Here is a 13,958-nt window from a genome sequence, read left to right on the forward strand (position 1 = left end):
TATAACATGGATTTCCGGATCCCATACTATCGGCCTGAGGCCTGCATTGAGAGCTACCCATTGGCGCCCACTGAATTTCATCTTCTGACTGGGATTATTAGCGGAGATGGGAATCACTTGGTTGCTAGACTGTGCAAGGGGGCAATAGAACGACTACCAAGTAGAGACACGGCGGTGAGGGCTGCCTGGGAGGGTGATCTTGGACATCACTTAACTGACCTTCAATGGCGACGTTGCTGTGAGCAAACACGAAAAGTCTCGCTGAAACATGTAAGTTTCTGCGGCGTGTATATCTTACCCCCAGTAAGCTACACCGCATTGACCCAGCGCGGTCTGATGCCTGCCCGAAATGTAATGCCCCGCAGGCGAACTTTGCCCATATGACGTGGACATGTCCCAAGTTGGAGGTTTACTGGACATCGATTTTAAGTGAGATGTCTAAGATGGTTGAAATGGACATAGCACCATCGCCTCTCCTTGTCCTATTGGGGTATGTCCATGACCTCTCCAAGTCCCGGCGTCGCTTTGTAGCGATAGTGCTTTTGCTAGCCAAACGCGAGGTGGCCCTTAGGTGGGCAGGTAAAACTAGCCCCACACTCCACACATGGTTGCACAGCATGACTTATTGCAACACTACCAGCGATACATATGCTCAATTGCAGCTGCCCGCTTCTAGACCGGTGGACATTTGGCAACCCCTGTTAGCATACCTACAGCGTTCACAGGAGCCTAACACTTCGCCTCCACAGACATCATAGGTACTGTAGGGCCAAAGGACATGATTAGCGCTGCCTCCTAAGCCTAACTATGTTGTACAGTACCACTGCACATGATGATAATCACTGCATGTTCATGACACTTGCCGTTAGGTCGAAAACGGCAGCGTAAATGTGGTTGCATACCATGGGTTAGTCGTTAGACATGTACTAGCCATTGTAGATATTCCTATTGCTTAATGTGTGCTCTTTGTACTACCACAGGTTATGTAACTTATGATCATGACTGCCTGTTCCTTTTTTCTCTGGGTTTTTTTTCCTCTTTGTATGTCATTTCTTTGGAAAATGCCAATAAAAAAATAAATAAATAATAGTTCATTCCTTCAGCACTGAGCCACAGCCTTGCACATGCTCAGAAAGACCTGTAGCTGCCAATACCCCTGTTCCAGTATGTAACTGTCAGGCTATTCTTACTGATGTAAGCAGTTTAGTCTCTCCTCCCACTCTGTTGACTAAAAAATTCTTATGTATCCTTATATGTATTTGTGTGCACACTTTTACTGCCTGTTTTTGAGTCTTCATGCTAACTCAGCAATAAACTGGCCAGAAAAGGCCCCTGTTTTCTGGACTCCTTAGACTGTCACATACAGCGGCCTGAGGGTACTGTATGACGCAGTCTCCCTTATGTGAGGTTAATAAATGCATTATTTTGATATTACAGCTTCCGTGCCAATCTCTTCTTTGTTGATTTAAGGACCAGGTGCATCAGTGAACCCCTTAAAAGGTTTTTATTCCTACAAAACAGCGCCGTACGTGGGGCTCATCGACGAAGCGGCTATGCAAGGGAGTGGTCTTGACGGGAGACAGGAAACTACTGAGGATGATAGGACAGGAATCTACTGAGGAGGTACCCTGCGCACGGAGATTCTTGGTCTTTGCAAACCCATGTGTTTCTGGTTTCCCTGATCTGACCCTCCAAGTGTTTGCCGCTCCCGACTGAGAACTTCTTTGGCGTGAGTATTTTTAAACGACCGTAAGTTCATGTAGAACTTGGCAGCTGGAAGCTGGAGACTTTAGTTTGGAAAGGTTGACATTTGGAATTAGCTTGGCCAAGATTTTGTTTGTTTGATTGTTTGCTGCAGCTAACGAGGGCAGGTAATGAGGAGATTTTTCTCCGATTTTGAAAATTTGAACTGCACACATTGTGTTAAGTGTCACTTGGTGTATAATATTGTATATGCTACAATATTTTTGGCATGCCTGTTTCTAGCACACTTCGTAGAAAGTGTTGCTGTTTTGGAGGTACCAATATGGATTTAGAAAGTACTCAGCTGATTCCCCTAGAGGGGATACCTAACTTGGTTTAGGTATAGAAAAAAGGTATTTCTTCTATGGTGACTAGTACACCATGGAACAAGATATATATATATGTATACAAAGGATCCGGATCTGTGCACTTAGTAATATTCATAAGTGGTGATATGCAGAGCGCTTTTGAGTGTTCTGCCAGCCAAACTAGAAATTTGGTTTATTTTTGAAAAAGGTCTGAGGCTTGCGCCTGTGCTTTTTAACACGGCAGTCTTTTGGCTGTCTATTTCTCTTGGTGTAATCTCTGTACTTTTTTTGAGAGCTCTTTTTGTAAATATGAATTACAATTAGTATTTACAAATGGTTTGGTTTGAGTACAGTCTGTGGGCTGTCTCTTGTTTTTGTCCTAAGTGTTGATTTGTGGGTTGATTGTGTGTTTGAATGTCTATGTGGTTTGTGGTTTGACACCGGTGGTACTTGTGTGAGTGAGTAGCGATTGCGCTCTTTGTGTAAGAATGGCTAGCCTTAAGCGCGCTGTATTGTGTGTTATGAGTGTATGACCCCCTTCTTGAAAATGTCTGGAATTAGTTCAATTTGGTATGTTGTTGTCATTCTGTTATGTAAATGTCATTAAAATTCAAGGAATTAATTATGTAACATTTGCTACATAGCTGCACGCTACCATTAAAAGTAAAACAGTAACAAACTATAGATGTGTGTAAAATTGCCACAATGATAAAGATAAATTAGAATTAACTCTCAAATGAAAAAATAGGCCTCATAGAAAGAAAAAAACAAAATTGTTTGCTTTGCATAACTAGGACTCCATACAAAATGTTACAGTATTATCCTTATATATTAATATTAAAAGGCATTCACATCATGTGAGTGAATTGGTTGTAGCTGAAATAAACACGACATTAAAAGACGATAGATTTGTGCTAGCTTGCAATGCCCGAGTTTTAAACAGACTGAACTATGCTTACATTTCAGCACCAGAAAGAGAGCCTTTCTCCTTTCTTTTTGCAGCTGTTGAAAGCTGTCTGCTCGGAGGCTGCTGTCACGGGGATAATAAATGGTGCGTCATCCTTTTTTTGGGGGGTTTCCGTGACGACATTAGGATTTAGTAAGGGGTCCCTAATATGCCACAACATTGTAGGTTATCCATTTTTAAGTGCCCCTACCACCAAAGTCGAATTTGGGCAAAATGTACTTTTTAAAAGCAGTTCTGCCACCCAGGGCAGTTCTCAAACTGATCTCAGGTTTCAGTAGTGCACACATGCAAGTACAGAACGAACAGCGGACCTCTATACTGCTAGACAGCACACCACACACTGCACACAAATGAAAATAAGTATAAAGAAACCAACAGAAGTTATTATCCTACCTTTAAACTATTGGCAAACAGGTACGAAACCGGACTACCTTTCAGCTGTGATTCTCCAGAGTTGCTTTGAATTGGAAAGTCCGCATGGCGTAGCCCTTCTCAGACAGGGGACAACAGGTTTAAGGGTCAGAGGCCACGGTCTGTTTTTAGAACTGACCAGCCCTACTGAACGTTTAATTTCCATGCAGGGAGCCACTGTGACAGTATGTGATTTCTACATTACACTATGGGAGCTTGTAATGTTGGAGTGTTTTTTAATCAACTGATTTCTTTATATTAATTAAGTATCCTGATTCTCACACTGTAGGGTACATCACTATAAGTAATGTTTTAGGTAACATTAGCAACAGAAAATATTGCATATTCTGTTATGAGCACATGGGGATATCACTGTTTTCTTGAGACATAATACAAGTGTAGGAGATATGCAGGTGGGGTTTATCCTATTGAATAACATTATCAAGGGGTAGTAGCGTTTGTAGGTCATATGCAGTGTAGTGAAGGCAGCGATTTAGACACATACATTGCTATGTTAGCATAAGCATGTTAGATGTTAGAAAGCCATCTTGCCACTTTTGCTGCTTTTGCACACGACACTGCAGACACATGTTATTGTTTGAAAACTGCTTGCTTGCTTTTTCTTCACATGAGAACTGTCTGTTGTTCACATCCCTAGACGTGCGCTGCGACCTTGGTCTGAACATTGTGCAAAAAAACAGTCTGTGTCGCCAGACAATGCATGTTTTTGAGTTCAGGTTGATCGGCCCACTATTTAGCCATAACACGCACACAACTGCAAATACCTGAAAGTCGAGTGTTTTTAATATTGCAGTCTGCATGCTTTACACACATTCTGGAGAAGAACTTTCCCAGGAGCAGAGCAAAGCTGATCCTGTGATGTGATTCAACTAAGCTGATCTTTACGGTATGGGGTTCCCCATTAAAAACTAGAGACCTTCTAGGGTATGCCCAGACGTGGGTCCCGTGCTCACTACGCCACTGGAGTCAAGCTATCCTGGCTGATGACGGCTGATAGCCAGAAACCGGTCCTAGGATGCTTGATTCCGGTCCAGGGAAGACATGGCTTGGCAGTTCGGGCTGGACTGTTCCCATGAGGCACAGGGTCAAGACTGATTTGCATATGGCCATGTCTGAATTGGGGTGGCGTGGTGAGCAAAATAACGATGGATTAAACCCAGATCTGTGACTGGGGGTGAATGTTTTGCCATTGTGCAACATTCCGTCCATCATCTTGTGTGTTTTGCTGTTCACCCTATGTGGGAAGGGTATGCCCAGACGTGGGTCCCGTGCTCACTACGCCACTGGAGTCAAGCTATCCTGGCTGATGACGGCTGATAGCCAGAAACCGGTCCTAGGATGCTTGATTCCGGTCCAGGGAAGACATGGCTTGGCAGTTCGGGCTGGACTGTTCCCATGAGGCACAGGGTCAAGACTGATTTGCATATGGCCATGTCTGAATTGGGGTGGCGTGGTGAGCAAAATAACGATGGATTAAACCCAGATCTGTGACTGGGGGTGAATGTTTTGCCATTGTGCAACATTCCGTCCATCATCTTGTGTGTTTTGCTGTTCACCCTATGTGGGAAGGGTATGCCCAGACGTGGGTCCCGTGCTCACTACGCCACTGGAGTCAAGCTATCCTGGCTGATGACGGCTGATAGCCAGAAACCGGTCCTAGGATGCTTGATTCCGGTCCAGGGAAGACATGGCTTGGCAGTTCGGGCTGGACTGTTCCCATGAGGCACAGGGTCAAGACTGATTTGCATATGGCCATGTCTGAATTGGGGTGGCGTGGTGAGCAAAATAACGATGGATTAAACCCAGATCTGTGACTGGGGGTGAATGTTTTGCCATTGTGCAACATTCCGTCCATCATCTTGTGTGTTTTGCTGTTCACCCTATGTGGGAAGGGTATGCCCAGACGTGGGTCCCGTGCTCACTACGCCACTGGAGTCAAGCTATCCTGGCTGATGACGGCTGATAGCCAGAAACCGGTCCTAGGATGCTTGATTCCGGTCCAGGGAAGACATGGCTTGGCAGTTCGGGCTGGACTGTTCCCATGAGGCACAGGGTCAAGACTGATTTGCATATGGCCATGTCTGAATTGGGGTGGCGTGGTGAGCAAAATAACGATGGATTAAACCCAGATCTGTGACTGGGGGTGAATGTTTTGCCATTGTGCAACATTCCGTCCATCATCTTGTGTGTTTTGCAGTTCTCAAACTGATCTCAGGTTTCAGTAGTGCACACATGCAAGTACAGAACGAACAGCGGACCTCTATACTGCTAGACAGCACACCACACACTGCACACAAATGAAAATAAGTATAAAGAAACCAACAGAAGTTATTATCCTACCTTTAAACTATTGGCAAACAGGTACGAAACCGGACTACCTTTCAGCTGTGATTCTCCAGAGTTGCTTTGAATTGGAAAGTCTGCATGGCGTAGCCCTTCTCAGACAGGGGACAACAGGTTTAAGGGTCAGAGGCCACGGTCTGTTTTTAGAACTGACCAGCCCTACTGAACGTTTAATTTCCATGCAGGGAGCCACTGTGACAGTATGTGATTTCTACATTACACTATGGGAGCTTGTAATGTTGGAGTGTTTTTTAATCAACTGATTTCTTTATATTAATTAAGTATCCTGATTCTCACACTGTAGGGTACATCACTATAAGTAATGTTTTAGGTAACATTAGCAACAGAAAATATTGCATATTCTGTTATGAGCACATGGGGATATCACTGTTTTCTTGAGACATAATACAAGTGTAGGAGATATGCAGGTGGGGTTTATCCTATTGAATAACATTATCAAGGGGTAGTAGCGTTTGTAGGTCATATGCAGTGTAGTGAAGGCAGCGATTTAGACACATACATTGCTATGTTAGCATAAGCATGTTAGATGTTAGAAAGCCATCTTGCCACTTTTGCTGCTTTTGCACACGACACTGCAGACACATGTTATTGTTTGAAAACTGCTTGCTTGCTTTTTCTTCACATGAGAACTGTCTGTTGTTCACATCCCTAGACGTGCGCTGCGACCTTGGTCTGAACATTGTGCAAAAAAACAGTCTGTGTCGCCAGACAATGCATGTTTTTGAGTTCAGGTTGATCGGCCCACTATTTAGCCATAACACGCACACAACTGCAAATACCTGAAAGTCGAGTGTTTTTAATATTGCAGTCTGCATGCTTTACACACATTCTGGAGAAGAACTTTCCCAGGAGCAGAGCAAAGCTGATCCTGTGATGTGATTCAACTAAGCTGATCTTTACGGTATGGGGTTCCCCATTAAAAACTAGAGACCTTCTATTAGTCTAATAATATTAGCTTACTAATTAAGGGAAGGTGGCTGTATTCCACTGTCATTTATAATATGATTTCTCCCTTCATTTTCTATGGTATTGTAACAATGCTGATGGTTTTATTTTTAATCATGTGCCTGCTTATGTTAGCCAAAGTACTGCATCTTAGGACACGTAGTTTATAAAATAAACATTTTAAACTTTATCGTGTCTCTGGTTACTCCTGTTGTGGACTGACATGAGAACAATAACGAACAGGTATTTCTGATTCCCACCATTCCTGACAGTACTGAAAATGTTTTTTACATAGAATTGGACTGGATGGTTTTGGAATTTGCTTTCTGCTTGGGGTTGAAAAATATGGATAGTTCTGTTTGTAATAATAGTCATTACTCTCTCCTGCTATCTGTATGTTAATTATGACCCAATGCTCCGTTTCCTTTTTGCTTCTGGCTATACCTTATATATGCCCGCTTAACAATATTTAGAATGAAAAACGCCCACCTAGCAATGGATAAAGATATTAATTTAGGAGAATAAATGTGCAAAATATCTCCTATATTCCTTCTAGATCATAGCGGAATGTCTTCAGCCAATGCTTAAACGGCCGTCTGTGGAAACTAGCTGAAAGGGCTGTTAGCATCAGCTTTAGCCATTTTGTTTTCTGACAGCCATTTTAGTTAGCCATGTGCTCGCCATGTGCTTTCTCCCTCTTCACTGTTGACTGCCCTTGTATTCTGCTTGTGTCATGTGATATAGTTAACTCCTTCAGCACTGAGCCAGAGCCTTGCACATGCTCAAAAAGACCTATAGCTGCCAATACCCCTGTTCCAGCATGTGTCTGTCAGGCTATTCTTACTGATGTAAGCCGTTTAGTCTCTCCTCCCACTCTGTTAGCTAAGCAATTCTTATGTATCCTTATATGTATTTTTGTGCACACTTGTATGTTTGAGTCTTCATGCTAACTCAGCAATAAACTGGCCATAAAATGCCCCTGTTCTCTGTACTCCTTAGACTGTCTCATACATCGGCCCGAGGGTACTGTATGACGCAGTCTCCCTCATGTGAGGTTAATAAATGCATTATTTTGATATTACAGCTTCCGTGCCAATCTCTTCTTTGTTGGTTTAAGGACCAGGTGCATCAGTGAACCCCTTAAAAGGTTTTTATTTCTACAACTTCATAAAAAGGTGATGCGGTGAGAGTAAAAAAGTACTGTAGATGGGGGTGGGGGGATGAGGGGGGGTTACGTGGTAGCCCCAGTTCCTTCTGGTGTTGCTAAAGCTAGGACACAAATGTTCATGGCTAACAAACATTTAGGAGAAAAGTAATCAGCTAAAGAGGCAGGTCGGGAAGCAATAAATCATATCAAGTAAGACTTGCTGGGGATCGATGAGAGATGACCAAAGGTGGAGATAGACGAATACAGTTGCTTCCAGTTTGCAGAAAATGGGGGTGGGGTAACCATTCAAGTGAACATTCTACCTCTTAATTTGTCTAGAGGGTCCGGGTCAGACATCATATAACCTGGAATCCCCGAGATATGGCAGTGCTGGCCTGATACCGGTAAGTTTAAGAAAGGACTAAAAGATCAGTGTGAAGAAGGTGTCTGGTAGGACTAAGAGGAGACCAATACGACAATGCAAACTGGCCAGGGCCTAGAACCCAAAGAACTAGGTAAAGTGGTGAGAGAGATAGCCGAGAGTCAAATACAGGCTAGCTTATTGCATAGTAGATGGTAATGGTATGATGTATTAGCTTTTCATTGACCATTCTATTTGTTTAAAAACCTAAAGGGGTGGGGAATTATTTTTAGTTTTTTCTTGTCTCAATAATAACACAAACTTAATTCAACTTTAAAGTTTGCCTGTGCTGTTTTCATTGCTCCTTTTCGTCCTTCAATGACGAGCCAATTAGCTTGATCCCAAAGAGATACTTCTCCAGGTGCTCGCCCAAGAACAGTGGCTTCAAATATGCACACCCCATGTTGACACCATTGCACACACACACATGCATAGTCTCCACACCCATTCCTGCCTAAAGAGCTGCACTTCACACCGACAATGCTCCTATGGAGCTTGAGGTTACATTTTGTTCAAAATAGTGACACATCACACAGATCCCAACAGAAATATAGCTCTTTGCAGACACTTCTTCAATAGAACTACATCTCTCAAATACACCAAGGAAGAGTTCTTCCTTTCTGAGACACTGCCCATTGCTGCTATATAATTAAGGCGACAAGATGCCTGGAAGTTACGGGGAGAATTACTTTTCCTGACCATGGTTTTGCTTTTACATTATTAGCTAGTGTGTTAGACCAATTGATTGGAATAAAATTAACCTAGACTACAGCTCCCAAAATGCACTGGTTCGGCAAATCAAAACTGGAAATGTTGTGCCCTGGTGAGAGTCATCTGGTCACCCTATACATATGACTGATACTGCCCTGAAAAATGTATATTCGCAGACAGTGCCCAACCACCCCAATGTCACCAAAGCTCTGCAGTTCACCCAAACAAAGACCCACATAAAGGGTGAGCCTCACACCAATACTTATTTCTTCCAAACATTAATATCGACCCCGCCAAAAAGGTAAAATAACAATGCCACGGCATGGGGTACTTAATACCAGCACATTACTCCCAGAGACATAGCCCAGACAAGTGGCTTTAGCCACAACTCCCCGAAGAGGGCCTTCTCAGAAATAACCCCCAAAGCACACACAGAAAAGAGCGAAACCCCACAAATATGCCACCACAACGAGCTGTCAATTAAGTCAGTCATTCTATACTGCCCCCACTCCCCCCAATGCAAAACGACAATCCTATTTCTGTTCATTAAATGGGGGCTAGCTCACTTCACACTCACCACAGGTACTAAACCAACTTCTAGGCAGAGTTGAATCACAAACACACAATGAGCCTCCTCTCAAGTTTCACATAACCAACGGAAACCCTTACCCTTAATAAAGCACCGTACATAGCATTCCTCTATGTACCAATATTTCACACAGCCCGAGACGCACTTCCCCAATTAAATGAACGATTTATCATACCGACACTTTGAGGATACCAAAAAATGAGCAAAACGTGCCATAATCTCACTGCTAATTTAAGCAACATTTTGTATCTAAAAGGTGTAAACAAACTCCAAAAGCAAGAACGTCAATAAAGCTTCAGTGATGGCCCTTGCGCACTCCCTACTCAGAAATCAACAAGGGTTTTTACTTGAAAAGCAAAGGACAGGGCTACAGGGCCCAGAAGAAACCTGTTTCAATGTCCATTGCTTAAATCCTTACAAAACATAAGGAGTCTGGTTTTAAAAGAGCACAGTCATGAACATAAAGCTGCAGCGCACATTTTATAAACTAATAAAAGGAAAACTGTTGATAAGGATCACATTAAACGTTTTCGACACCACGCATCAACCAGATATCGCATTGCCTCCAGGAATGGTGAACTTCCTCACCTGAGGAAAACAATGCTATTCAAAGACGAGAAAAAATGAAAGTAGTGCTTCACTGGCAAAGTCTGTAAAGTGGAGCTAATGTGTTTGGGTGTGAATAAAACCAAAGATGGCTACTTTGCGACCACTCTGTCTTGCTTTATTTAGTTATTTTTCGTATTTTTCCATTTTTTTCTCTCCATCCCGAGACTGCACTTGGGAATAGAAAAATGTCAGAAAAAGACGTTTCCAGCAAAAGTATTACTTCCTTTTTAGATCCATATCAAAGGTGAACGAAAGATGTAAAGGAGCGGCAAGAGAGGGAAGCCAGTTCTTGGAGTCACGGTTTTCAGCAAGTAAGGAGCTAGACAGAAAACAGGAGAGGTTATGCTTACTTCAAGCTGTGGGAGCAGACAGGCCCGGACCTTCTCTCTTGCCGATCAGCAGCAGTTGTCCCGCTCATCAAGCAGGGCCATCATTACAAGTGCTTTCTCGCGCTCTTAATATTGACGGCCCTACAGACAAACATAACTGTGGGGGCTGTCAATGATGACACAAGTAGTTACCGTAAGGCGCGTCCTCTCGCACCTTAAAGTAACTACTTGTATCATTTTGTGTGAGCCTGCTGCCTCATAGTTGACAGTGGGGGCTGACTTGGGGAGGCTGGGAGGGGCAAGTTAAGGAGCGCATGAGTAAAAGAAACCAGGCATCTGAATTGAATTGAGCCGCACCATCCACGTCACCACCTGCACGGCCTGGTGATCCAGGGTAGGGGGGCACGCTCCCCTCCTTGCCCCCCCCTGCAAACGCCCATGAAGCAGACACTGTGATGATGAAATATGCGCTGTAGTGTACTAGATGCACACACAGTATCACACAAGTAGTAAATAAAACAAGTAGTTCCCAAAGGAACATATACACATCCATAGCGTAAGGAAACTGTCCTTGGTCAGTGCTCCTCAGCGAGAAACAGAACAGATTTATCTGGAGCACCAACCAATGAGGATACAGCAAAGGAGAGGGACATAGGAGTGAACCAATGGCAAGTTGCAGGTGGGATTAAACTCTATATAGAGATTATAGCAGGTCTTCCAAACAGGGCATGCGTGCTGCCTAGGCTCAACCTAAAAAGCGCGTCAGCGGATGGGAAGGTTAGCATGTGTTTATTGCTGTGAGTGAAACTCTAAATTCTCTTTCACATTTTGCCTCTAAACCCTGCACTATACTTCCAGCTGGGGAAACTACATGGTTTTCACGGAGATGGGAGAATAACCTATTTACATTGGTTTGGCTCAAGATGAAAAGTAGTTGTTTGCACAGATTTTGTTGGCTTTGCAGAACAATTGCACTTTCAAAGAAGTGTGAAAGTGCCCCTTGCTCTGCTGTTCGTGTTGCTCAGAAAATGTGGCGAGCGAGCAGGGGCAGATGCATTCCCAAGGCAACTTTCTAACACTCCCCAAGATGTATTGAGCAGCTGTGTGGTCGGCTGTGACCGAAAAAGAAAAATCCACACTTCTGGACACCCCCATACCCCTCCCTCCACCTCCCTTCCAGAGGAAAAAATAACACTTTACCCCACATTTGCTCACTGGACGAGAGCACGTGCATGACCCTCACCCACAATACCCCTGCGTTCGACCGGACAGGCTTAGGGTGGTCCTCCCTCAACATTTTGCCTGCCTCCCTCACACTTTTCTGTACCCATTTTTGCTGTCTCTGGGACTCTGCGCACTTGAGACCTGCTAATCAGTGCTAAAGTGCTGGTACTCTCTCCCCTAAATCACTATACCATTGGATTGTACCTAATTGGCATATTTGATTTGCTTAGAAGTCCCTAATAACGTGCACTACAGGTGCCCAGGGCCTATAAATTAATTGTTACTAGTGGGCCCGCAGCACTGATTGTGTGGCCCACGTAAGTAGCCCCCTAGCCATGTCTCAGGCCTGCCATGACAGGGCCTGCGTGTGCAGTTCATGGTCATTGTGACTTAGGAGGTAAAACTACTTCGCAAACACAAGAAGATGATGGACGGAGCGCTGAAACTTTTCAGACACTCACCCCCAGTCACAGATCTGGGTTGAATCCATCATCATTCTTTGGCTCACTTCGCCACCTCAGCTCAGATCCAGATATATGCAAATCAGTCTGACCCTGTGCCTCATGGGAACAGTCCAGCCCGAACTGCCAAGTTTCTGGATAAGTTGGCAGGGTATGCCCAGATGTGAGTCCCTTGCTCACTTTGCCTGGCTGATGAAGGGTGTTACCGGTCACAGGATGCTTGTTTCCGGTTTAGGGAGGCAGAGGGGAGAGAGGAGGGGAGAGGGGAGAAAGAGGAAGCTGTAGGAGGGAGGCGGAGGGAGGCAGAGGGGAGAGAGGGAAGGGACGTCAGAACAGCCGTCATACGGCCTACTTTCACACGGGGAGATGCCGTGAAAAAAATAAAATCCCCTGTTTTAATTACTTTTATCCAGCGTGAACTCAGCCCGAAGGTATTAGAGCGCTTTTCATGAGCGCCAATTACTGGCCTGACAACCTGAGCCAAAACATCACTGTGTGAGGAGGAGGCGGGGCCTGAGGAGGGGGCGGGGCCTGGTGCCGAGAAGTACCCAAGAGGCACTTTTGCCCCCACCCCTCCCTCAAGCCCCCTAAATGAAAACTCGGCAGTTCTAAGTCTCTGCAGTGCCTTTCAGATCACTGTGGCACCTTGAGATGACGGGCCTGCAGTTACATTACACGGGCACATTCACATTTTTTTCCAGGCGCCGGGAAGGTATGTGATTTACCCAAAATCACAAGTATGTGGAACAGACGCCGAGACTCGAACCTGGTCTCCCAGCTCTAGAGCTCCAAAGTCGGAAGCTCGGGTCCCTACGGTACAATTACACGGTCACCGGAAGAAGGGAACAAAACCCCGTCACTCAGTACCTTCCCCGGCCTCCAACCCTCCCACATCGACAACTCACCTGCAGCAGATCACACGGCGCGCTCACTTCACGCGAAAATAACTCGCCTGTCTGTGTCTGGCATCCAGGGCTGGCGTGGTCGCCCCGCCATTACCAGTGACGTCAGAGGCGCTCCATTCAGTGGAGGGGGGAGGTGGAGCCCCAGACCCCCTCCAATCACCTCCACTGAAACCTATGATGGGAGATTGCAGGACGGAGGGATAAGGGGCGGAGCCTATAGCAAAATGCTTGTTTTGATGAAACAATGAAGGAATAATCTATAAGCGTTTAGATGTCATTGTATACATTAAGGCAGATCTTCTAACACGCCGCACCAGCCTCCCTCACACTCTGATTGACAGGCGTGAGTGAGCCCAGGTCATTTCTAAAAGAGAAACAGAGATATGTTCCCCTACTGTCAACGTATAGATTCTAAAATGATAGCTGCCATCAAACATAGAAAAAATATCCATTAGAAAGGATACACCAGCACGATGTCCCCTGAACCGTTAAGGTACCGTGCTTAGTGTCTCTATCAAGCTAAGCACGGTACCTTCACGGTAGGGGAATGTGAGTTTGTTGTTATCATATGACAACACAGATACATTATGTAGTATCCTGCTGGAAACATTCTAGTGGTCAGCCCGTGATGTAACACACTTTACACCCACCCACCACAGGCGTCACCAGTCAGGTGACCGTGTTAATAAAAGAGGCCGGGCGCACGTGCCCTGGGCCAGTTACTAACGCTACATGCAGTGTCTGTGTGATCCTTATCGGAGTATGTGGGCCTAGCACCCCACCCCTCTACAATGGCGACGAGT

General features: G+C 44.8%; 1 protein-coding gene across 2 annotated transcripts in view; it reads right to left on the bottom strand.

The window, feature by feature from the left end:
* The window catches only part of LOC146822357 (uncharacterized), a 58,115-nt gene extending 44,808 nt beyond the window's left edge, over positions 1-13,307 (bottom strand). The window contains exon 1 of one of the 2 annotated variants that reach the window (XM_085613446.1): positions 13,156-13,307. The gene's annotated coding sequence lies outside the window, so the exon portion shown is untranslated. The remainder of the gene's footprint in view (positions 1-13,155) is intronic. The other variant, XM_085613445.1, reaches the window with a different exon arrangement.
* Between the last annotated feature and the right edge of the window lie 651 nt (positions 13,308-13,958).

Source organism: Triturus cristatus, chromosome 6 (genome assembly GCF_964204655.1).
Source record: "Triturus cristatus chromosome 6, aTriCri1.1, whole genome shotgun sequence".
In the NCBI taxonomy this organism is placed as follows: domain Eukaryota; kingdom Metazoa; phylum Chordata; class Amphibia; order Caudata; family Salamandridae; genus Triturus; species Triturus cristatus.